Here is a 27,395-nt window from a genome sequence, read left to right on the forward strand (position 1 = left end):
TTTACTTTACGGGCATGGCAGTTAACATCTTATGTAGGCCCGCCATGTCCCAGGTATAGACAATGGGATAGCTATTGCTTTATCATGCCAACAGAGTGAGCTGTTTAGGAAACTAGCACCAGAAGCCAGGGAGCTGCCAGAGTTTCTTTCTACAGAGGTCTGGCAGAGTGGTGTGAGGACGCACCCAGAATAATAGTTTGGGCCCTGGCATCACGAACTAGAAAGGGTTTCTCGGCTGTGAGCATAGAGTTTCAAGAATTCAAGAAGATGGTTGATTTGGAGTGGGCTTAGCTAGCTCCAAGTTGACACCTCCAGTAATTTATGGTGTATCTTGATAGAATGCCCTCAGAATGGGTGAACTGTAGCTTGGGGTGAAGCAGTCATAGCTAAGTTAGTTATTCAATGGTAGAACATTAAAGGCTTGAATGTAAGAGTTGGATTTGTAATTAGTCGATCCAAGGCCGATAGAGCAGGCAAAGGGAAGCAGTTGGTGCAAAGCAGTATGGTGTGCATACGCCCAGGCAGAACCTCAAGGGTATACTTGGAGGTTGAGGACAGGAAGCAAGTAATATTTCCAACATGCTGATGAGTCACCTTTGACTAAAGATCAGTTTTGGAAATTGACAGACTTAACCCTAGATAGTTGGTAGTATGGGCAGGGAATTTGGCACACATTCGGTTAGAAGCGGAGCGGCATACACTACAGAAACCCTGGGTTACAGCCCAGAGGAAATCAAGTGCTTGGGCCGATGGTCTGCGACAAGTTACAAAAGGTACGATGGCCACAATGGTGGGTAGTGTGGAAAAAACAGGTATTTTTGCTGTGTCCTGATTATAATCTCAGGTAAGCCAGCAGCACATCAGACGTACCAGCTCTTCGGATCGTGCAATTACAGGGCCGGTGGCAGGAAGATGCGCTGGGCCACCTCCAGACCAACAGCCATCAATTAAAGATGTCTTGAGGTCTGGGGGTGTTTATTAGCGGCCGGCCGGATTCCTGCTGTCTTTAAGACCACTGGAGCCTGGGGCCAGGACTCACCCATATCATGTTCAGAGGGGTATTTGGATGCCCCTGCCATTCCCCTGTTTCTGCACTACAGCAGGCCCCCTACTTTCTCAAGGTTGGAAAATACAAATTTTGATGTTGATTTAATAAAGTGTGGCCTGTATTTAATCCATAATACTGTCTCGCGTCTTTATTCCAGGATTTGGAGGGCAATTAGCTTTATGATTCTCTGAGAGGCACAGGACATCCATTTGGCAGCACTTATTTCCCAGTGGCATCTTGTGGCTATTTTGAGATGAGATGGTGTCTCATCTCTATTGGTCTTGCTATGGTCTCAAGAGATCTTTTGAGCAGCAATGGAAATTATTGCGGTGAAGTTGACCTAGCTATCTTTGCCATCCATACACAGAATTTAGAGTAGATCCACCCATTGGACATAGTTTCATAGTCTTACATTTTACTTATGCACAAAGAAGCTGAATGGCTAGGATAGCAAATAAAGAATGGAAGGGCTCAAATAATTAATAAAATAGATTAAATATTTGCAAATTCTATTTTGGTTACTTGACCATTGTATGAGGATAAACCATAATTAATTTGGATTTATCTTTGCACTGTGTAATTTGGACTTAAGTTTGCTGCCTTGGGTTCCCCTATTGAGAGAAAGATGTCCTATAAATAAAGTTACTACTACTGCTGCTGATTCTGCTTCTTCTTCTTCTTCTTCTAAAACAGAGTCAATCAAGATTGTAAAAACATTGACTTGTATTATATAATAAATACCAGTTTTAAGTAAAAACCTAAGTATTTGTTAAATATCAGCAGAGTATGTATGCATGCTGTTCCTAATATTACCATTTTCTGTATGTAGCTCTATGTTGTTTCTGAGATCTGCAACTGCTTATAATACTATGTAGAATTTCTTGATATTTTTCCCCAAACCCCAATGACTACAAGAACCACTGAAGTCTGGTTCATCCACAAGTGAGATGTTTCAATTGCCAGGTTGCTATGCTTTGTTTGTATTTCCAGCTATTTATTTTCAACTCTGATATCCCTTGGAATTGCAATGTCAATGATCCATACCTTTCTTTGTTCTATTACTATTGTGTCTGGTGTGTTATGTTCAAGGTGCCCATCAGTTTGGATCTGGAAATTCCACAAGATTTTGATATCATATTCTGAAACCTTCTCTACCTGATGTCTCCATGGGTTTTTGGAGACTGGCAATTTTTATTTTTTGCATAATGACCAATGCACTAATTTTGCCACTCTGTCATGTCTAACGTTGTACTCTGTGCAATCTTTGGACATTCACAGATGAGATGTGACACAGTTTCACCTTTTTCTTGGCAGAGTTGACATTTGCTGTTAGCACCAATTCCTTGGACCTTAGCTTTCATCACATCATCACCATCATCACCATCATCATCATCATCATGATCATGACTAGTAATTATAATTCAGGATAAATCATCAGCCTTAGCTTTATCTTTAAAAAAAAGAAAATATATGTTGTGCTATGTCCAGACATGCACTTGTTCTTCAGTGAATGTGATCTGTGCCATCTTTTACCATTAATGCCTCTCTGCACTCTACATAGGATGAACAGGACAATCTTGAAGGAAATGAATCAACGGTCATGAATCTGAAATCAGAAACCTGTCTCTAGCCATTTCAATCTACCAGGTCACTCTGTGGAAGATTTTAAAGTCACTATTTTAGAACAAAATCATTACAGATCGAGAATACAGAGTGAAACAGCTAAAATAAAAATTATATGCATGTTGGACATCCGTAGAAATGCATTGGATATAAGCCTAGGTTTCTTATGTCATTACCAAATGTAACACTTCAACTGTTATCCACTGTTATTATTATCTTCACAACTAACAAGCTCATCTCTCATCACAAGGTTCTAAGGTAAAAATGTCTATATTCCCTACATTAACACTTGCGATTCCTCTGCTAACTGCTCTCATTTCTTTCCACACTTGAGTTAGCTGAATCTTCAGACCCACCCACTCTATCTTCTTTTGCTTCTCTCCCCCACCTCTCATCTCTGCTCAGACCTGGTGTGTGTTTTCTGTCTTTTACAACAGGGCCATAAAAGAAACATAGGTCTGATTACGGCATGTAACCAATGAACATTTAGAATGTGAAACTGATATTTCATCTACATTTCATTCATTCTCATTCTATTTCTTTATATCTGGTGAAGTAGACGTCTCCTCGAAAGTTTACATTAAAGTATAATAGCTAGTTTTTAAAGTGCCACATGTTTTGTCTTTTTTGTTTTGTTGCTTTGGATTATGCCTAATACGCTTGGAACAGACTAACACAAGCTACCTCTTCTAAAACTACAACTATTATAAGTCTGAGGCAACATGACTGCATGTAACAACAACAATGCATTCAGGTAAACCATGAGCCCCATTTAAGTAACTGTCACCGATTCCACAAGGTTTGTAACCCAACAGTGCTAATTTAGATATCATCATTTTTGAAAGTCCCATGTGGACTTTTCATGCAACTGCAGAAATCTGACAAATTTGGAGAACCTTTGCATGCTGTCAAAATCTCATATGGCACAATAGCAATGGCAATCGCCCCAATGTGGAGCTGCTGGTTGCCATAAAATAAACATCCATGAGGGGTGTTGTTCATCCTTAAATCATGTGGTGGGCTCAGGGTACTACCAATGCTCTCATGTTAGCTGAGTTGATCTGACATCGTAAAAGATGTGTCCTGTGAAAATCATAGTTTCCAGGGCTCCTGAAATAATGTTATAGTAGCATTTTAGTAGATGCCAAAAGGAAAGAGAGTGGCTTTAAATATGATCTCACTACTGCTACTCCTTCAGCCACTACCAAGCTGCATAAAGGAGTGGAGATGCAGAATTAACCAAAAGGAGGCTCTGAGCCATAAGCATGCAGAGAGGAGGCATATAAAAGTGGTATGTTTCCTGTGTCTTCAGGAGCACAAATGTGTCCAGTTTCAGCCTGGAATAAACTGAGCTATTTCTGGGTCATTGGGGAATTGAATGGAATGGACAAAAGAATTCTATTTCTATTTATTTAGAATAGAATTCATTGCATACTGCTGTAGCTTTGAATAAAGAAAATGGTAAGGGTAGGGGCTGATCTATGGGTGTGAGATAGTGGAATAGATTGGACCTACTAGTTTTCTTTTCATGAAACTGATTTTCTAAACTTGAGCACTACATAGGATCAAATTCTCATAGCATTAGGCCATGGAAGAAGAGGGTCAGGATCCTTTAAAAACTGGAATGAGAAGAGAGCATGAACTAATTTCTTATGGGCTTCCCAAAGTTACCCTACCATGATTGGAAGGAGGAGAACTTGAAAAGTAACTTTAGAGAAGAGTGAATATAATGACGTGATCACCACCTGTAACGGAGCAATGGCAGGAGTATTTCTCTGGGCTCCATGCTGCTGTCATAACGTAAAATATATAAAATATTTCAAGTGGTGATTGCTTAAGTCGCCATTTGATCTCAGCAGCCACAGGATATGCATGATTCCATTCAGCAGGATTTGCTGACACACACAAAACAGAATAATGATTTTCAGAGATTTTGCAGATAATACAGATGCACTTGCCCTCAATTATAACAGGATTTTGAAACATGTCCCTTTTGATATTTTCACAGGTGGGAAAGAATTATGCTGTTTTTGTATGGATTTCCTGAAGGTAAACAAACAAAGCAACCTGGGAGATAGTTAATTTCAGATAATCGTGGCATATTTGCCCCTCTCTTTTGGCAAAGATATAACATCTATAAATTTCTTTTTGATTTAATTCCTCACGTTACATGCATATTTGAGTACAATGCATAGCTAGGTGAAATAGAATCATTTCATATTATTTATCTTTGATTTTCTTTTGCTATTTATAGTCTGTAAGAAGATATCCTGATGACTTTGCAAGCTCTGTTTTTGCACTGGGTAAAGCTCTACAGCTCCAATTCATTGGGTGTTTGTTCTGAACAGAAAGAAACACATAGCTGGTGGATATGTCTAATCCAGAACCACTGAATGCTGTTCCTTTCACCCTTCATATCATAAGTGTTCTAGCTATTTTGTTAGTCACAGGGCAGGGAATAGGTGTGGAAAATTCTCCCCACCCTCATCTGTTTCATAATTATTTCAGAGGTAAAAAAAATCAAATAAATTATCTGAATTTTCAATTCATCAAGGTATGAATATGCATCAACATATTCTCCCATCACCTATGCAGAAGCATTGCTTCTCGTAGAATCATAGAATAATTGAGTTTGAAGGGGCCTAGAAGGCCATTGAGCCCAAGCCCCTGCTCATGCAGGAATCCAAGTCAAAGCAGATCTGACAGATGGTTGTTCAATTTTCTCTTGAATGCCTCCAGTGTTGGAGCACTCACCTTTTGCTACTCTCCCTTTCTAGACCAGATCAATGGGACATAATATTGTCAGCTGGCAGCAATATTTTTGCCCCTCATTTGCACTTGGACTCATGCTGTTATCTCTTAACCAGTATTGGGGGCCAAAGCACTGGGGCTTTCTTGCCCTTTTCCAAAGCTTCCAACCATGCCGGAATTCTGGGGAAATTTCCTCATCCAAGGAAGAGAAAATCACAGCCAGCAAAATGACCTGGAGGCAGAGTACGTGCAAACTGCTTGCCTTTGATTTTCCATCACCTATTTTTTGGTGACATTCACTTCAGCCTTGTAGCCTGATAACCTTTTATGGACCTTCCTGGTCTCCTAGTTTCCAACCTTACACAAGATGAAAAAACTCTCCATGCTAATTAATTTGGGGTGTGGGGGGGCTTGGCCACCTTCCACTTAGAAAGTAGGTCCCATAGCTCACAGCCAACCTGTGCAATGAGGCCATAGGTCACTATAATCTTTCAGTAGATCTGACTAGTCTGAAAGCCTTACATCAGGCCACAGGCTGGCCTAAAATTGGCCTATAATGTCCAACACTTTCCCCAGCCCACAAGATGGGGCCTGTTATGACACTGGTCCCACTGGAGGGATTGCTACAGCAACCTTCAGGCTTTAAATCATTCCTTATCCTGTTCCACAAAGGCTTTCCTGGGAAGAATGGGGTCCAAACCTCAGAAGGGGGGATAAGAAATTTTTAATTCCCCCCAACAGGTTTGGTATATGGTATAGCCACAGCTCATGACATTACCCAAGTTGTATGAAGCAGCTCCACTAACAGAATCCCAGAATGATGAAGCTATCATCATTCTGAAGCAACCAAAACGCTACTTTAGATTTGTGGTCTAATTTGCCTTCTATATGCCTGAGCAATTTCTATTTTTCCATTGAGCATGATGGACTGTAGAGTACAGTACAAGCCTGTTTGCATCTTTAACAAAGGAACCTAATCCAATATATTCAATTTGCTTGCTTTGTTTCAGTTCACTATGCTATAAAAATTTTAGTAGTTTTGGCACATACAGTGGTGTCTCAACTTACGACCATCCCTACTTACGACTAATTTGACTTACGACCAGCTCCAGTTGCAAGATTTTGCTTCTACTTGCAACTGGAGCTTCCACTTATGAACAGAAAAAGGCAGGGAAAAAAGGTGGGAAATTAAAATTGCTAACTGTAGATGGCAAAAGAGACTGTTTCTTTGTAGCTCTTTCGCCCCAAAGGTTAGAGTGAGTGTGATAGAAGGAGGCTGGGGACTGCCTGGCTTCTGCTTCGGAGTGAACATGTGTGTGTTTGCAGGGAGGCTTTGAGCTGTTTAGTAAGGTAAAGTGCTGTTTTCTGCTTTTTAAAAACTGTTCTGGGTATTTTTGCAGTGTAGTTTTTGGCTGGGGGTTATATTTCTGTGCTGTGATGAGTCTTGGGAGTTTGGGGTTTTTTGCTCCCCCCCATTTCCGATGGGTCTTGGGGCCTTTGGTTGCTTTTTGGATTGTTTTTTCTTATCTCTGATGGGTCTTGGTGGGTTTGTTGTTTTTTTGGCTCCCCCCCAACCCATTTCCAAAGTCTTTGTGTTTTAAAATCAGAACATTTTCTGTGAGGGTCTGTGGTGGTTGGCATGGTGTAAAATGGAGTTTAGACTTTTGTTTAAAATGTGCTTGGTTTGGTTTAAAAGGTGCTTGGTTTAAAATGTGTTTGGTTCCAAACTCCCCCCCCCCCATCTTCTCTCTCTGTGTCTTCTCTCTTTTTGTGCTTAACAGCACAAACCTTTGTCTGGTCTGTGTGCCCCAATGATGACGTTATTTCTTTCCTCTTTTGCTTATTGTTCCCTCCCTCCCTCTTGTCCTGCCCCTTTTTAAAACCTAAGTCATCTTAGGTTAAAAGAAGAAAAATTCTCCCCCTAGTGGTAGAGGACAGATTAACCGCTTTTGCATTTGTTCCTATAGGAGTGAATGCTTTGACTTGCAACCAGTGCCTCTAGATACAACTAAAAAACAGCCGGAATTGATTAATTGGGTTTCAATGGGAAACTTACAACCATTTTGACTTACTACCTTCTTCTGGAACGGATTGTGGTCGTAAGCTGAGGCACCACTGTATCGGATACAACTAACACAATATTGTTTGAAAAACCAAACTAACCTAAACTGCCTGGACGTATTTGACCTAAGAATGAATTGATGTAAAAACAGTCTTTAAATTAAGTAATTATAATCATTTATGTAAACAATAAAGAACTAAACGCTTTATCTTAACCAGTGTACAGCCCATTCAAGGTAAAAAGCTTTGGCTCACTATTTATAACTTATTTATGCAGCTGTTGGACTCCATAGCAGCTGTGACTTTTACCTGACTTATCCACAGGTGAAAACCAACATAAGCTGATCAAAATCACTGTTATCACCCGTTCAAAGAGTCACAGACATACTTAATTATTCTTATAGCACAATCTTTAAACATATCTGTTCAGAAATAAGTCATGCTGTACACAATGGAATGTGTATCTCTTTGCAAACAGGCATGGGATTGGGCTACCCAGTAACAATCCTAAAATGTACAGTACTTATGTTGCCATGTAATGGAAGCAAATGAGTGGAAGCAGGTAGTGGAACCAAATGAAATCTACTAGGGGTGGGAATTTTGGAAATCTAGGACATCTAAAACTTCTAGAATCCCTCAGGCAGACATCTGGGACTGGAAGAGGAGAAACCAGAAGACAAAAGAGATATCTTTCTACTTCCATTGTCTGTTACATTCTATGTGCTTCAGCTGCAAAAAATAAAAAATAAAAAAGACGAAACACCCTTTCAGTCCCATTGCTTCTCTGGAATCATCCCAATGTTCCATGGGAAGGGTAGTCTCGCTACATATTAGGCTTCATAGGGGAGCCTCCTAATGAACTATACTTTCCCATGGAGCACTGGGGTGGCTCCCAGGAAACAGTGGGACAACTTATTCAAATACAGTGAACCACATTTGCCTCTCAGGTTAGTAGATATTACAGGGCAAGGATCCATAACTTATGCCCCCACACACACTCCCCCATAGCCCATTTGCACCTGCACGTACGTGTCCACATGAGCACTGCACCACCCTTTGCGCATGAGAGAGTGCTGCACTGCTCTTTGCGCATATGCACAAGTGTGTGCACACCTGTGCAAGAGTGTGCATGCTCTTTCGCGTATGTGCATGAGCGCAGAGGCATGCCCCGCTTTCCCCAGCTGGTCTGCGGGGCTAAAAAGGTTGGGGACCGCTTCCTTAGATGACGAAGGGAAGACTCCGGCAATATTCATTACATAGAAATATCAGATTCATCAGAGTTATATAAATGTATTATGCATAGGATCAGGATGGATATCAGCTTACATAATAGACTCACTTGGAGTAGTAAATCCACAGGAGTTACGTTTTGCTGAATTTAGAGGCATTGTGCATGTGATTACTGAACTTTGACCCCAAAATAGCTTAACTGGATTGCATAACCAGCTTCAAGGTTATTATCAATCAATTCCATATCACATGCAGTAGGCACATAAATTGGCATATCCATGCACATCCAAACATAACATGGTCCTTTGTACAGGAAGGCAAGAGAAATTGACACTTTTCCTCATCACACTGTTCCTCTCTTATTGCCCACCAATTCCTTCACCAGCAGAACTGTTCCACCAGCCATTTATTTATATGCAATCAAGTACAAAAAGAGTGAAACGAGGTCCCTAAACTGCAATACATGCAGTTCTTCTGGAGGAAGGTCTTGTTAGTGAAGCCAATTGTGGGTTTATTTTCTGGTGGTTGTGTTCCATAGAGAGAACAAAATTAACTGGTAGCTTCTTTATGGTTTATGCAAACTACTGTATAAAGAAAGAAAAGGAAAACCACCTCAGCTGCTCCTTTCCAGGCTATCTCACACTAGTTATCCAAATCAGATAAAGATCCAGGCAAGGAGAAAGACAGAGGAAAGTTTCTGGAGCTTAAAGGCAGCAGTTTTCAAATTGTTTTAAATTCAATGGCCTTTTAATAATATTATATGTTTATACAATAAATATAATAATGTTTGCTCCTGGCTAGCATTTTGTATGGCAACTTGGAGAAAGGTGAAATGAGATAAATAAATAATCCAAAAATTTAATTGGATTTCATGTCAAATTCTAAATTTTGCAACTTGTAAAGTAAGCTAATAAGGACCTAAGGGAAAAACATCCTTTCTGAGTCCCATGTCAGTAGCATACATAAGCTGAAGACGCTTAAGAGGAACATTTTTAAAGGTCTCACACAACAATTCCATTGCAAAATTTCTTCTAGTGCTTTTCTCAGTTGACCAAGAAAGAAATGCACGATTTGACATTTGAATCAATTCATTTCCTTTAATAATTCCCTTCGTTTCAGACTACAAATATACAAATATTGAACAGTTAACCTTAACTGAATCTGGCTTCTAAGGACTCAACTGCATTTGATGTAGTACACAATCCTCTCTGTGTGTACTCAGATGTAAATCTGTTGAGTTCAATAGGAGTTAATCCCAGAAATTTTGCATAGTATTTTACCTTTAATCCTTCATTTGTTCTTCTCAGCCCCTCTGTTATTTATTTATCTCTTTTCCAGGCTTGCATAAATTGTAATCAATCATACTAACACATACTATCAACCATGTATTTGTTGCCTTCCAGAAAAACATTTTCCTTTCTTTTTCCTGCTTTCCTACCCACTTCTAAGATGACCACAAATAAAGAACACTCAAGTTACAGTAATGGCAAGGATTAGGGGACATTTTCCTGTGGGGCCATGGGAGGCTTATATTCCCTATCCCAATGTTACAGCACAAAATTTGCTGCCATCAACATTTTTGTTTAAAGACAAACCAGTATGCCTGGTTCTCAAACTCAATTTTCGGGAAGCGTCCAGGGGTACAGCTAAGGGGCCATCCAAATGGGTATATAGATAGCTATTTGGATGACTTCTGGTGTGACTTGGTTTGAACCAAGTTATGGAGTCCCTAGATGTTTCTACTTAGATCGATCCATCCAGTCCCTTTAAAACCTGTCCCACTCTTTTATGGCACAGTGCCAGAGCTTCTGTTTTTGTTTGTTTGTTTTTTGGTACAATTCAGTGCATGGCTATTTGTCCCCTTGTGTAGATGGATATTTCACACCTAAATGGAACTGTGGACAGTGCTATTTGAGGTGACAACTCTGTGGTGTAATAGGTAGTTACAGGTGAGACTGCTGGGAGGCCATCACCTTGACGAGCCCTGGATAAATCATAAACAATTAGGATAATTCCATCTGATAGTTTTTTGCCTCACTTATCTGGACAGCATAAAAAGATCTTTGAACAGCTTTCACTGCTGATGAGTAAGCATCAGTCACAATTTTTGTGGCTCTTGGTTTAAGTTCCACCTCCAAACATTCACTAGCCTTGTCCTATTTTGATTCATCACCTGTGGTTCTTAAGATTACCATGGGGCACAGCGGACTCAGCAGTGGAAAGGTGTGATCATGTCAGCTGTCTGGGTTGCTGTGGCATATCTGTCAGCAACATGAGCTTCAACAGGAGCACTAACCAGATCAGCCAGTATCCCTACCATCGCATGCTGGAAACCAGTTGAATCTAGTGTTTACTCTTTGTTTTAATTGGGGGGGGGACTTCTTTTTGCCACCACCAAATTAATGACAAATTTGGCAGTTTTTTCCACCTCTCATTTGGTAGCCTATAACTAATGAATTTCATTCATCCAATGACATCATACCTTGTGGAAATCTGGATGCAGGTTTGAGCAAATACCGTATTTTTTGCTCCATAAGACGCACCTTTCTATAAGACGCACCAATTTTTTAGGAGAAGAAAACAGGAAAATATAATCTGTTTTCTTCGCTCCATAAGATGCACAGACTTTCCACCCCCCTGTTTTGTGGGGGAAAAAAGTTTGTCTTATAGTGCAAAAAATACGGTACATCTAAACTATTGTCCCTGGGACAGTTTACTATCTGGATTATCAGGATTATCCCACTAAAATGTTGTCAATTAGTTTGGATTTGTGTTTCATTTCTGTCAGACACACCCAGTTCCCCTGTTTGTTTTTCTACACACCCAGGTTCCCTTCTGGGCATGACATGTACTTTTCACCCTTTTTTTGCTGCCACCAGAGGATATGTTCCTTTCTGTACCAAATATGTCTATTAGATTGGTTTTGTCCAATATAACAATGTTTATGGATCGTCTTTTATTATTCATTCAATAAACGTTGCTTTGATTATATTTAGGTTTGCTTATGTAGATTCACCTTAATCAAGTTATTTCTATATTCAACTATTTATTTATTTCTTAGCACTTTTAACTCTTACCAATATTAACCACATAAACCTTCCAAGGATTATCCTATTTCTATCTTTTTAATCTCTTTCTCTATCTCTCTGTTACTTTTCTCTCTAACACAACCATGGTCCTAACTGCCTAAACTGTCTTTCTTTCTCCTTTTTTTTGCCTGGTTTCGCCCCTTCTGTCATGTCATAGGCTCCCACATCAAAGCTTTGACCTGGCTGACAGGAGTGTCCTGAGAGCTATCTGACAGAGTTTAATTTTCTAAATCAAATTAAATTTTCATATTTTTAAATTATATTTTTTCAGTTCATATCTTTTGTAGCTCACTGTAGAAAAGAAATGAGGCAACAAAGAAAAATACCCTAAAAACTAGGTCAAATACTAAATAGTGGTTGTTTGCCACTATTGTGATTATGCTCTTGCATGAAAGATGAAGAAAATGTGGATTATTTATGCTCCTAGAAAGCAAGTACAGTGGTGCCTCGCACAACGATTGCTTCATACAACGATGAATTCACACAGCAATGGGTTTTTTTGAGGAATTTCCCCCGTCGTTTAACGATGTTCTCTATGGGGGAATTTCACTTAACGATGTCCATTTTTGCTCATTTAAAAGTGTCTTAAAATGTTTGAAACCTGTTTTAAATGTTTGGATTCCATAGTGCACCTTGTGAAACATGTGCAAACTTAATTTGGGTTTGTTCTGAGTCTTCATTAATTTTTGGTGATTTTTTTATTTTCCCCATTTAAATCAATTGACTGGACTGTTCAATGCATTTAAATAGGGAAAACAAAAAATCACCAAAAATTAACGAAGACTCAGAACAACACCAAATCAAGTTTGCATAGGGTTCAGGAGGTGGGCTAACGATTGCAAGCATTTAAAACATGTTCCAAACATTCTAAGACACTTAAAAATGAGCGAAAATGGACATCGGAAAGGACTTCAGTGCTTTTGAAGCTCTTCCGTTTTCGCTCATTTCCGTCCAATGCATTCCAGTGAGAGAAAATTCAAAAAATCACCAAAAATTAAAGACGACTCAGAACAACACCAAATTAAGTTTGCGTAGGGTTCAGGAGGTGGGCCAATGATTGCAAGCATTTAAAACCTGTTCCAAACATTGTAAGGCACTTATACAGGAGCGAAAAAGGACTTTGCAAAGCCATTGAAATGTATTGAGTCCGCTTCAATACATTCCAATGGAGGAAACATTGTTTCACTCAACGATGTTTCCTATGGGTTTTTTCACTTAAAGACGGCAATCCGTTCCAATTGGAACGGATTAACCGGTTTTCAATGCATTCCTATAGGAAATGGTGTTTCACGGAACGATGTTTCACACAACGTTGATTTTTTTGGAACCAATTAACATCGTTGTGTGAGGCACCACTGTACAGCGGTGCCTCGTAAGATGGGCGCTCCGTTTAATGACGAATCCGCATTATGACAAAATTTTTGCGGTTGCAAAGCGATCACAAAACAGCGTTTTGAATGGGGGAATTTTGCTGCATGATGATTGGTTCCCTATTTTGGGAACCGATTTTCGCTTCCTGATGATCAAAACAGCTGATCGTTGGGTTTTCAAAATGGCCGCCGGGTGCTCAAAATGGCTCCCTGCTGTGTTTAGGAGCCATTTTTTGCTGCACAGGCACCCGAAAATGGCCGCCCCTATGGAGGATCTTCACTGGACGGTGAGTTCTTAGCCAACTGGAATGCATTAACCAGTGGTGGGATTCAAATAAATTAACAACAGGTTCTATGTCATAATGATAAATAAATAAATAAATAAATAAATAAATAAATAAATAAATAAATAAATAAATAAATAAATAAATAAATAAATAAATAAATAAATAAATGCCCAGGACAGTGGGATCCGATGAGGGTTTTTTCCACAGTGGTCTCCCAGCGGTATGCCCAAACAGTGTATCTGTTTGGGCATACCGCTGCTGTTACTGTCACCATGGGCATGTGCCAAACACACACACACAAACAAACACACACCACACAGTGGGTGCTTATGACCAAGTTTGACAGAGAACTGACACATCTCTCCTTCCCTTTACCTCCTATTTCGCCCTATAGCTCACCAGCAAAAAATGCTTCCCTCCCCTTTCCTGCTCCTGAAATGACTGATAGCCCTGCTTGTTGTTACCTGGAGGCCACCTTTGCGCACCTGTTGTGGAGTTATTCTCCCCCACCCCCGCTTCCTTCTGGCTTGGAAGGTATGGTCTCTTTTCTTTTTTTTTTTTTTAATTTTTTAATTTTATTTTCAAAACTATTGGGTAACGGGGAAGGAATACAAAAGGCAAAGGGCAGTGGGGGGGGATGGAAAAAGGATTTTGAGAATAAGAAAACATCAAATGCATAATCATTCAATCTTACATATCAAGTATATAAACATCTAATCTATTCATGTTCCAATAAAGGTTCATCTTTCTTCTTCTTTTTCTTCTTCTTCTTTTGACTATTTTGTCTATGTATTAACCTCTTTAGCTTTCAACTTATACATGTAATACAGCTTAAATCTATGTTATTCCCACAGCATCAGAACACCAAGGCCAATTGTGAAATATATCCCCTCTTTCACCCTCCTTTTTTCTTGAGAATGCACTCAACAGACCCAAAATAATATAAATCCTGCTCTCCCCTCCCCTTTCCTCCCTGTGCTTGTTTTGTTTCTGCGACTCTTTTTTCTTCCATATTTTAAAAGGGGAAACAATATCATTCAAAGTTTGCTTTTCAACCTCAATCGCTACATCTCTTACTGGGTGGTCCTCCATCCCTTGTATATTATCTGATATCTTCATCAATACAGCCGGTTCTGAGATCTCTTTTTGGTGTAATTTAACCTCTGCTACCTTCCCTCCCCTAGAGCCTCCAATCACGTCTTCCATCTGGTCAATATAATAATTTACCTGCATAAATTTTTGCAACAGTGACATCTGAAAAGAAGTTTTCCAGTCTAGCCACCGATCTGTATTTTTCTCAGGGGGAGGTTCCATTTTGTTTCCACTATTTTCACTTAAAATTCCCTCTCCCCTTTACCCCAGTACACATCCAATATTTCTAATATTTCACCTTACAACTATACCATATTAGCAATAAGATAGCAGGTACATTCAAGTAAGAGATGGAATCTAAAACATAAATCTCTCAAGTGTCTTTGTAGTCGCTAATATCTTCAGACCGGTTGCTTCTTTTTTTCCCCCTTCTTTTCTCTTCTCCAAGTTTGTTTTAACCTTCACCCGGCAAGACTCTATTATTAGAATGTCATTTGTGAAGATCCCAGTTCAGTTCAAACCACATAGCCCCCAGTTCACAGCTCACAGTCCGTTTCTTCCTTTTACTTCCAAAGACTTCCTTCTCCTCCCCCGAAAAGGGAGATCCAGCAGAGTCCCGGCAATATATTATTCACGGAAAGCAGAGTCCCACACAGTCTAAAAATATATGACCACAGAGGAAAAGGGGTCCAAAGTGAACAGTTTGCAACAGAGTTTATTTTTTCAAGGCCCGTCAGTTGATTCTTCAAGAGTTATTTTTCCTCCTTTAATGGAGACACGAGCTATTTCTGCCTGGCTGTTCCTTTCGAAATAACCCAACCTTCAGCTTGGGTAAAGCTGGAATGCTAGGAATGCCGCTCCTTATCTCATTTGGTCATAAATTTGCACACAATCACTTGTTCTTTATTTAATGAGGTTTTTCATAGAACAAGGGCTTCCACTTACTTTGATGCATACTTTCGCTGTGCTTCTGTTTTCTTATTCTCGGCGAACGGAGCTGTCTTTGGCTAGTTGCCAAAAATGGCGCCCGTCTTCGTCTGTGCTGATGTGAATTTCCAGAAGAAAGACAAATCGAGTTGCTGCCCAATCTTCTAACTTCTGTGGCTCACCAGCTGCTGCAGAAGGGTCTCTCCTGACTCTTCCTTGCCCCCCCCATTTCTGGAAGGGTCCCAGACCGAAGTGGTTCTAGCTTTCCCCGGGAGCTATTCCCGAGAGCTGCTAGCTTCACCAAGACGAAGCTCCTCCTCCGGTATGGTCTCTTTTCTGACACGACCAGATAGGCAGGATATAAATAAAATAATAATAATAATAATAATAATAATAATAATAATAATAATAATAATAATAATAATAATAATAATAATAATAATAATAATAATAATAATAATAATAATAATAATAATAATAATAATAATAATAATAATTCAATCTATCGCCACTCCACCTCAACCCCACCACCTCAATCGGTCCTTCAGTTACTGACTCCTCTGAGGTCTCCTCCTCCTCCATCTTTCCCCTCCACCCCGCACCCACCGCTTCTCCTCGCCAGTCGCTTTGAGGGGTGTTGGTGTTGGTGGAGGCACTGGTGGTGATTATGGCTTCCCTCAGAGCCCTGGCAGGCTCCACCTCCCCCACTCACCTAGGTGGCCACTTCCGAGAGAAGAGTTTCTATTCCCCTTATCTATTGATATGTTTATGTGTTTTCCTTTCTTGGACCTGGATATATGGCCTTCAAGAATATTAAATCTTAGTAGTGTTAAAATACTGATAGCTGTCTTCCTCCTTCTAACAGAGTGGGCTATTTGTGTGCCATTTGTCTCCCGAAATGGTCAGTTTTGGGGCAGGAGGAAAAGTTCTTTGTTATTCTAAATGAGGCTTGGAGGTTTGATCTCTTTCTGGTGTAAGTGACTTTTCTATTGCATACCTTGCTTGCGTGGATCAGTGAGACCATCACCGGTTCATGCATTGGATAGTCTCTGAGATTTAAAAAAACCTGTTTCTAGGCAGAGCAACAGTCTTATGTGGTACCTTTAACTTGAAAAAAATCATAGTAAAACGAGGACAGTTGGGTGTTTGACTGAAGCAGTCTCACTCCAAAACTTTTCCCTCTGTGTCCTGCCCTCATGCCTTGTCAATCACCCCCCCTCAAGGAGTCATCCTCCCCCCCTTTCCCCCAGTGATGCCTCTGCTCTTTCCAGGGCTTTATCTCTCTCACCCCCACCCCACCTCAGACTGCTCAGTGTGGCACGGGAAGGGAGGCAGCTAATTGTGCCCTCTTCCCCCCCCCGCTCATCGCTGGTCACCTGGCCCCTCCTCCTTCATTCATCTCAGGCCAGCAAACGGTTCTAAGAACCAATAGTACATTTAGGAATCGGTTCTATAGAATAGGTGCGAACCTGCTGAATCCCACCTCTGGCATTAACCAGTTTTAATGCATTTCAATGGCTTTTTTATTTTCGCTTTATGATGTTTTCGTTCTACAGTGATTTCACTGGAACAAATTAATGTCGTAATGCAAGGCACCACTGTATCATGTCACTGGAAGAGTTCATTTGATCAGATACCACTGTACCTACATTATTTTTTCTATTATGTACATTTTTCTAAACCTACTGAATCTGGATAGGTAAAGGTAAAGATTCCCCTTGACATTCTTAGTCCAGTCGTGTCCGACTCTAGGGGCTGGTACTCATCCTGTTTTCAAGCCGTAGAGCCAGTGCTTGTCCACAGACAGTTTCCATTGTCACGTGGCCAGCATGACTAGGGAACACCATCTTACTTTCCCACCGAGATGGTACCTATTTATCTACTCACAATTGTATGCTTTCGAACTGGAGCTTGGCAAGGACCTGGGACAAAGCGATAGGAGCTCACTCCATCGCATGGATTCGATTTTATGACTGCTGGTCTTCTGACCCTGCAGCACAGAGGCTTCTGCGGTTTAGCCCGCAGTACCACCACGTCCATCTGGATAACACACTGATTAATAAGGCTGTCCCCGTTGGACTGAAATTCTTGTAAAATGGATTTTGAAAAAGACTCACATTGCTTATTTCTCATGAACAACTTTTCTTCTTTATCTTCTGTTAGGGCTGAGGATACTCTCTGGTCCTGTACTCTAATTTTCTCCTATTGATTTGAACAGTTTCCTGGACCTTGGGCAAAGAGTCTTAAAATACCACCAGAGACTGTAAGATGGGGACAGCTGACTTACAGCAAGGCCCTAGTACTGCTGGAAGGTCAAAGCCCAGAGAAGTTCCACAGGCCAGTGTCCCATGGGGAGAGTGTGCAGCCGTCAGGAGGTGGCAGCAGTCACTGTCTCTCACACAGTGCTCTCCTGGGTCAGCAGATGTTTAGGGATTCTCATCCAGAAGTCAGGAATGTTGGTGCATCCAGAATATTGTTATAGCTTCTGACAATAATTCTGGTTGAATATGAAACATCATATCAGAAAACTAAAACAAATCTGTTATTCCTTGCAGTCAGCATGTCCAAATGTACTGCAGGAGAGAAAGAAAGGAGAGAGAGAATGGGGAAAAAACCACAAACTCTTTTCTCCACTTGGGATGATTGGCACTTGACCAATCCACAATTAATTGTACATCCTCAGTGACTAGAAAAATTGTCATTATGTGCACTGATCTGTGAAACAAATGAGATCAGTGCTATGCTAAGACTGTCAGTGAGTACGTGTTCTTTTCATAAACACTGTATATGGTTCACACACATAAATGCATGTATGCCATTTGATGACTCACAATTACACGTGAGAAATGGTGCCAGCGAAAGCATTGTGGTTGCAATGTTCAAGGTGACAGACACTTTCCTCTGTTATTTTTGGTCTAGGTCACACATATTCATTTATTACTTGTGTTTGTTTTCTTAATGTTGATATACCAACATATATCACAAGATCTGATGGCAGGGGTAAGACAGGAAAGTAATTTAAAACCAATTAAACCAGCTAGCAATGATTTTAAACCATTTAAAGCAACTTAAAACTATTCATAGCCATATACTACCAAACTCCACAATCTATCATGCCACAATCCTTGTAACGATCCTGTCTCCCTAAAGCAGTGGTGGCAAACCTTTTTCGGCTCAAGTGCCCAAAATGAGGGGGTGAAGAAGAAACTAGTGGCTGTTGCGCCGCCCGGAAGACCAGAACTGGAACAAGAAGTGGCAGTTTCAGGGGGAATCATGGGGACGAACAGGAAGTTAAAAGACCCAGAACAGGAAGAGAATGGGGGAATCCCAGCTGGAGGCACCTCAAATGGTTTGTTTCCACAAGGGTGGGTGAGCCACTCACCTGCGTGCCAGAAGAAAGGGCTTCATGTGCCAGATGTGGCAAGTGTGCCATAGGTTCACCATCACTGCCCTAAAGAGACAAAGATTGCAGTCAGGGAGTCCCTGTGGGCACAAAACTACCACCTTTATTTCCTGAGGTATGTCCTCCAAGCCTCAGAAGTGCATAGTAAGCCCCATAGACAAGCTTGAACCTTAAAAGTAACATTTGATTGCTTCCAAAGCAATAAAACATAGGCTTTGTGTTTCCTTAGAATGCACACCAGCCTTACCAAGTAGGACAGTAGGACCTTTTAATGTATAGTAACAATCATTGACCTTCTTTTATCCACACTAGATTTAGATAGTCTTGCTGTATCAAGAGACTAGATCCTCGTTGAATAATTATATTTCTTTTATTAAGAAAATAGAATCATTAGCATACAGTTGCAGCTTTGAAGCATGTATTGAGTATCTCCAGACTATTACAATATTTAAATAAACTTACAATTTCTAATTAAAATTAAAACAGCTAGGTAATCATCTTTGCTCTGTGTCCTACATGTTGGCATCTAGAAGCTGGGCTATTCCCCCCCCAAGTTCTTGAAAAGAAAAACAAATCTCTGCATCTCACATTCCACCGTATTCATGGACCTCTCTTCACATACACAAACCTTCTCATTTTACAACTCTTTAGGGCCTCTGTCTTCATTACACTTTCAGGCTGACACCCAATTAAATCCAAGTGGGTGTAATTCAGATCACTCTGATCACTGCCCAAAGTTCTCATGCTCCAGGCTCCAAGTGTCTTATCTTGGTCTTTTGTTTTGTCTTCTTTTCCTGGACTATCCAACCTTGTGACTTTGACAAACAACTCTGCACAACAAGCTCCTGAAAAACATCTCTTTAAAATTCATCTTACACAGAACCTGACAGACTCCATCTTAGTATAACTACAATTCCCAGTTTCCCTCCAATCCTCAGACACAAATGCTTTGGAAATGAGTCACAGTAGCACCAAAATGAAGTCAGCCTTTGTGCCAGTTGGGTTTCCAATATTCTATAACCAAGGTGCCAAAATGGAGAGATGATAACTTATTTGCATTTATGAATAAGCAATTCTAGATAGAGATGGGAAGGCCTAGGAAAAAACCCCAGAAAAATTGAAAAAAAGCAGTGTTTTTTGTTTTTTTCCAAAGCTGTTTTTTTGGGCTTTTTTCTGTAAAAATTGAAAGAAGAAGTGTGGAATATGATATTTTACAATTATATAAATAATATGTTTATTACAGTCATGCCCCACTGGACGATTACCCTGCTCTACGACGAATCCGCATTACGTTGATGTTTTTGCGATCGCTTTTGCGATTGCTAAACAATGGTTTAAATGGGGGAATTTTGCTTGGTGATGATTGGTTCCCTTCCTCGGGAACCGATTTTTGCTTTACGACGATCAGCAAACAACTGATAGTCGGGTTTCAAAATGGCCACCAGCTGAAGAAAATGGCCCCCCGCTGTTTTCTAGGACAGATTCCTCGCTTTACAGGGATCGAAAATGGCTGCCGTATGGAGGATCTTCGCTGGACGAGCAGGTATTCAGCCCATTGGAACACACTGAATGGTTTTCAATGTGTTTCAATGTTTTTTTTCATTTTGTTTGATGATGTTTTCGCTCTACAGCAATTTCACTGGAATGAATTAACATCGTCAAGCAAGGCACCACTGTACATTCATACAGTAAAATGAAGACCTTAATGAAAGACTTCTGGGAATTTATTTATTTAAGTTCTCTCTAGAGGTGTAAAATTTCTGAAAATTTAATTTTTTTTCTGAAAACACACACACATTTCCCCCTTTTTTCTGGAAAACATGGAATTTTTTGGAAATTGTACATCTCTAATTATAGATCCAATTGACAAAACAGAGTGCCTGCTTCTACGGGTCACTTGGGCACATTCTGCCTTCACTCTCCCACAGCTTAGCATAGATCTCTTACCTAATGAACATTTGCAGGTGTTACCAAATCCACAAAGCAAATTTCAGAAAGTGAAGGAAACTCCACCTCCATAATCAGGTGAACTGATCTCCAAATATTTGAATCTTTACATTGTGGCTTAATCCATTAAAAGGAAGAATGGGAGAGTAACCAGCCACTTGTTCTATGAACTTCAGGATTTGTCATACAACATCTGCATGTATAGAGGCCCGCCACCCAAGAATACCTAAGTGAAACATCATCTTTAAATACAGCGGAGAATTAATGGACAGTAGTGGGGTCAGTTTTTAATCTTGGTTAGTCTTATTTTAACATTATCAAACGAGGTTTTGATTGAGGCCAATTTACTACCCCACCCTTACTGTATTTGTACTTTTCATCTATTTATTAGACTTCAGTATGAACAAACAATAGAATTTTATTCCCAGATCATATATTTTATATATTTACTGAAGTTTATCTTGAGGGATTCTGTATATGTATTCTTGTGAAGTCAGTTCTATGCCAACCCTTTTCAGGGTTTGCTAAGTAAAGAGCATTGGGAAGTGATTTACCATTCCCTATTTCTGGGGGCATCCCAAGACTATGTGAGTTGAATCTTCTGGGATAGACATAGGGGAATTGAACTCCCATCCACTGGCTCCACAACCAGAAACCTAATTTATTGAGCTATCCAGCTTCTAAACTACAATCACATCTTTACAAATGATGATAACTTTTTAGGGGTCCTGCAGAGCCAAGATGGGCAATATCGAAATCAGATTGATTATATTCTCTGCAGATGGAGAAGCTCTATACAGTCAGCAAAAACAAGACCTGGAGCTGACTGCGGCTCTGATCATCAGCTTCTCATAGCAAAATTCAAGGTTAGACTGAAGAGAGTAGGAAAAACCACTGGGCCACTCAGGTATAATCTAAACCAAGTCCCTTATGAATACACAGTGGAAGTAAAGAACAGATTTAAGGAACTAGATTTGGTGGACAGAGTGTCTGAAGAACTTTGGATAGAGGCTCGTAACATTGTCCAGGAGGCAGCAACGAAAACCATCCCAAAGAAAAGGAAATGCAAGAAAGCAAAGTGGCTGTCCAATGAGGCCTTAGAAATAGCAGAGAGGAGAAGGGAAGCTAAATGCAAGGGAGATAGGAAAAGTAACAGAAAAGTGAATGCAGACTTCCAAAGAATAGCAAGGAGAGACAAGAGGGCCTTCTTAAATGAACAATGCAAAGAAATAGAGGAAAATAACAGAAAAGGAAAAACCAGAGATCTGTTCAGGAAAATTGGAGATATTAGAGGAACATTTTGCGCAAAGATGAACATGATAATTGACAAAAATAGGAGGGACCTAACAGAAGCAGAAGACGTCAAAAAGAGGTGGCAAGAATACACAGAGGAATTATATCAGAAAGATTTGGATATCCCGGACAACCCAGACAATGTAGTTGCTGACCTTGAGCCAGACATCCTGGAGAGTGAAGTCAAGTGGGCCTTAGAAAGCCTGGCTAACAACAAGGCCAGTGGAGGTGATGGCATTCCAGTTGAACTATTTAAAATCTTCAAAGATGATGCTGTTATGGTGCTACATTCAACATGCCAGCAAGTTTGGAAAACTCAGCAGTGGCCAGAGGATTGGAAAAGATCAGTCTACGTCCCAATCCCAAAGAAAGGCAGTGCCAAAGAATGCTCCAACTACCGCACAATTGCCCTCATTTCACACGCTAGCAAGGTTATGCTCAAAATCCTCCAAGGTAGGCTTCAGCAGTATGTGGACCGAGAACTCCCAGATGTACAAGCTGGATTCTGAAGGGGCAGAGGAACTAGAGACCAAATTGCTAAGTTGTGCTGGATTATGGAGAAAGCCAGAGAGTTCCAGAAAGATATCTACTTCAGCTTCATTGACTATGCAAAACCTTTGACTGTGTGGACCACAGCAAACTATGGCAAGTTCTTAAAGAAATGGGAGTGCCTGACCACCTTATCTACCTCCTGAGAAACCTATATGTGGGACAGGAAGCAACAGTTAGAACTGGACATGGAACAACTGATTGGTTCAAAATTGGGAAAGGAGTATGACAAGGCTGTATATTGTCCCCCAGTTTATTTAACTTGTATGCAGAATACATCATGCGGAAGGCTGGACTGGAGGAATCCCAAGCCGGAATTAAGATTGCTGGAAGAAATATCAACAACCTCAGATTTGCAGATGATACCACTCTGATGGCAGAAAGTGAGGAGGAATTAAAGAACCTTGTAATGAGAGTGAAAGAGGAGAGTGCAAAAAATGGTCTGAAACCCAACAACAAAAAAACTAAGATAATGGCCACTGGTCCCATCACCTCCTGGGAAATAGAAGGGGGAGTGACATGGAGGCAGTGACAGATTTTATTTTCCTGGGCTCCATGATCACTGCAGATGGAGACAGCAGCCACGAAATTAAAAGACGCTTGCTTCTTGGGAGGAAAGCCATGACAAATCTTGACAGCATCTAAAAAAGCAGAGACATCACATTGCCAACAAAAGTCCGAATAGTCAAAGCTATGGTTTTTCCTGTAGTGATGTATGGAAGTGAGAGCTGGACCATAAAGAAAGCAGACCGCCGAAGAATTGATGCCTTTGAATTGTGGTGCTGGAGGAGGCTCTTGAGAATCCCCTGGACTGCAAGGAGAACAAACCTATCAGTTCTAAAGGAAATCAACCTGGAGTGCTCACTGGAAGGACAGATCCTGAAGCTGAGGCTCCAGTACTTTGGCCATCTCATGAGAAGAGAAGACTCCCTGGAAAAGGCCTTGATGTTAGGAAAGTGCGCCGGCAAGAGGAGAAGGGGACGACCGAGGATGAGATGGCTGGAGAGTGTCTGCGTAGTAACCAACATGAATTTGACACAACTCCGGGAGGCAGTGGAAGATAGGAGGGCCTGGCGTGCTCTGGTCCATGGGGTCACGAAGAGTTGGACACGACTAAACGACGAAACGAAATGAAACGAAACACAGAGCCCAAACATCCACCCCACTATGACTTCTGAAAGCAGTCAGAGAGATCCAGTATGCATTTTCCCAGTGGATTTGCAATTCAGTTCTATGCATATTACTCAGAAATATGGACATAACTCAGAACATGAATATTCCTCAGAACCTCAGTAAGAAAAAGTCTCAATAGACAGAGCTGTTCAAAAATGCAATGGACTGCCATGGAGGGTGGTGGACTCTCCTTCATTGATTTTCCTTAGACAGATGTTAGATGGGCACCTGTCAGTGATGCTTTAGCTGTAGATGTCTTCCTGTGAGAAAAGATTGGACACAATACCCCCATGAGATCTGTTCCAGCTCTACTGATGTTTGAACTAAATCTGATTAAGTTTGAAGGAGCTTACTCCCAAGCATTTGTGCACAGATTTTGTGTGCACTCTTCATGCCAAACAAATTGTTTGCATATTTCCATCTGTAGAACATATCAGGGAACAGCTGATGACTTAAATCTATTAGAAGCCCTAGAGTAGGGGACATATTCATAGCAGCATGGATCCAGCCTGAGTAGAATGGCAGCAGATTACACAAGTAATCTGTAATAAAAGCAATTCTGTCTTTTATAGCCGAGGTTCTCTTTCTGACAGATAACATGTCTCAGGGAACTGCTATCAAGGATTTAATCCAATTTTAGAAAAATAAAGGCTTAGGACAAACATTCTGTGCTCAAAATCAGCTGAGTCATATCCAAAGTCAGATTTTATCCACCCATGGAATTATTAAAGCTCTCCACTCTGGTTGATAATGAAACTTGCATAAGGATGAGTTAATGTATGGGGGGAGAAGGAGCGAAAATAGGGGGAGAATAAAACATCTGCAAAGAGCAAAACAGCCTGATTTGAGGAAGGTTTCAAAGAGATTATTAAATTTTCTTTCAGTCAAAAGCTGAAAGAATGTCAGGGACTGAATAGCAATATGCTCATGATGATTTTCTTTTCCAGATTTTGCAGTCCCACGGCATAAGAACATGAAACCTGAATTCTTATACCATCTAGTTTGAGGCACATCTCTAAATCCAGTTGTTTGAGTAACAAGAAAATATGCATTATTAAAGATTCCAATGCCCCAACCTAGCATGGAAGGAAGAAGAAATCACATAAGAAGTCAAAGCCTCATAAGAATCCTTGTTTCCCTGCCTAACCTTCAGGCCAACTCTTTCAATTTTAGTGGTAACAAAATTGTACATTATGCACAAAGCTGAACATTCTTAGTCTCTCAAGGTAGCCTGGTGCCTTGAACTAAGCAAAACACCATTGTGTAAAACTAAGAAATCTTTATTTTTATTGAGCAATCATCTACTGTTACCTCAAAAGTGCTATAAGAAAAGTGTTACATCACTGTGTTTTAAGGTATAAACGAATGACATTCATTATAAGCAGAGTTGGTAGGAACTGCTTCTGGCTGCCAAATGACCATATGCCACTTATACAGATGCATTTCTCCCTTACTGTGATTTGCCTACATAATCACTCAAACTGAATAATCAGTGAGCATCTTCTTTATACATTATACCCTCATTGCCCAATGAACCTAACCATAGTATACCAGAGACATGTCTCTCCCTTTTTCTTCTCACTACTTATTTTGCAGAGATCCACTATGAAGTGCTGGACAGAATGGCAGTCTGGAACAGCCCATATTCTAAGGAAACACCTTTGAATGTCCTAGGTCCTTGGAAATGACTATATTAATGGAACTCTGCAATAAAATTCCTGCTTGGCCATGGAAACTCACTCAGGGATGACAGCAGTTAGCAGCTTCTTCAAAGTCTCACACATCTTAAAAGCTCTATTCAGAACCTGCTTGATGGCACACAATTTTAACGGCAATAATTTTGCTACACTGTATTCTTAATTTTCTTTTGTCTGTATTTAAAATAAAGATTCCTGACTAATTGAGAATGATGGGACAGTGGAGGACAGTGTGATTTCTTCTGACATCTAGAAGAGTTATATACTAAATTATCCAAATCTAAATCTCTGAGGTTTTTTTCCCCAGTAGGATTCTCAAACCGGCACTGTTGTATACAAGGCACTCTCATTAACCCTGGTGATGCAGTCACCTCATCCACTCACTCTTGTCTGATTCAACAGTCAGAGCCAGAGATGCCTCCCTAATGCAGCCATTTGAAAAATGGCTTCAATGAGGTTGCTGGGGCAAGATATTATGGGAAAAATTGTCCATACCATATCTACTCCTCCAGCAATGCCTTATGCCTAAGGATCCAGTCAGAGGCAGGCTCAGTTCAAACAGCTGTCTGAGAAACCTTGCTAAGGTATTGTTTCCCATTGTCACTCACCACTTCTTCCATTTAGCTATTACCAATGAGACACCAAGCAGGGAAAAATCTCAGAACTTGGTTCCTTTTTTCATCAGTTCACCTCACCCAGACACGAAGCAATTGCCAGGGTTGTTTTCCAACAAGTTCTCTAGCTATCTGTTGTTTGGGAGACGCGAAGTAAACAAAATGACTACAAGAAATGTGTCTTTCAGATTAACCGGGGGGGGGGCAGAATAATGTGTGCTTAAACTGACAACAAAGCATACATATATCAGTCTTGAAAGAGACTGCATCAGTTTTTTTAACTTAAACCAGAAAATACAGGGGACAGTAGCATGGAATGGAATCAAGTTAATCGGTTATGAAGGAAATGTTACAGTTCTCCTAACACAGGTATTTCTGTACCATCTAGTTGTTGCTCCAAGCAAGACATTTCATTCCAAAGGCCCCATAATCTGTTTTTTCATTTTTCATTTTTCTTTTCCAATCCATACCCAGTCAGGGGCTACTGAACAATATTGGAGCTGAAGGAGGAAGTTTTGCCTCTTTTTGGTGGCTGTATAAATTGTCGTTACTCCCAATTTATGCTAACTCTATGAATTAATGATATCCAAAAGGTACTGTCATTAACAGCCCTGTAAAGGTTTTGCAATCATCATCATGATCATCATCATCTTCTTCTTCTTCTTCTTTGAGTCAATTCACCACATGTTAAATCAATCCTTAGGGACATTTTTCTAAATTTATTTTTTAACCAAACTTTTACAAAGCTCAAAGCTCCCCCAGCTATATAAATTTCTCTTTCTTGTTTATTAGTGGCCCCATGTTGTCTATATGAGAGATATTGCCACCGAATTTACTAGTACAGTGGTGCCTTGATTTATAACCATAATCCATTCCAGAAGATGGACGTAACTCAAAATGGTCATAAATTGAAGCATGCATTCCCATAGGAATGCATGGGAACACGATTAATCCATTCCAGCCAAAAAACAGAAATAATCCCTGTAAACAGCCCCGTATCTCCAAAGAGATTTATGGGGGTGCAGGAAATCGGGACGAGTAAGAAAACCAGACAAACTTCTAACTGCTGAGCAGAGCCAATTGAACTCAGCCAAGTTCTGTCTAAATTTTCTTCCTCAGAGGCCAATCTCCTTATTAAGAAAGCAACACAGACATAACCATGAGATATACTCAGAATGATTTGGCTCTGAAAGTTTGGTAGCAAACCCACGTGGCCAATTAGACATTCAGCTGGTCTGTTC

General features: G+C 40.4%; 1 long non-coding RNA gene across 1 annotated transcript; it reads left to right on the forward strand.

The window, feature by feature from the left end:
* The first annotated feature begins 546 nt into the window (after window positions 1–546).
* On the forward strand, window positions 547–27,136 carry LOC140705454 (uncharacterized). The gene is made up of 2 exons (XR_012084840.2): window positions 547–4,720; window positions 25,440–27,136. It is a non-coding gene; the product is annotated as an uncharacterized LOC140705454 (long non-coding RNA).
* The last annotated feature ends 259 nt before the right edge of the window (window positions 27,137–27,395 follow it).

This window comes from Pogona vitticeps, chromosome 3 (assembly GCF_051106095.1).
Source record: "Pogona vitticeps strain Pit_001003342236 chromosome 3, PviZW2.1, whole genome shotgun sequence".
Lineage (NCBI taxonomy): Eukaryota > Metazoa > Chordata > Lepidosauria > Squamata > Agamidae > Pogona > Pogona vitticeps.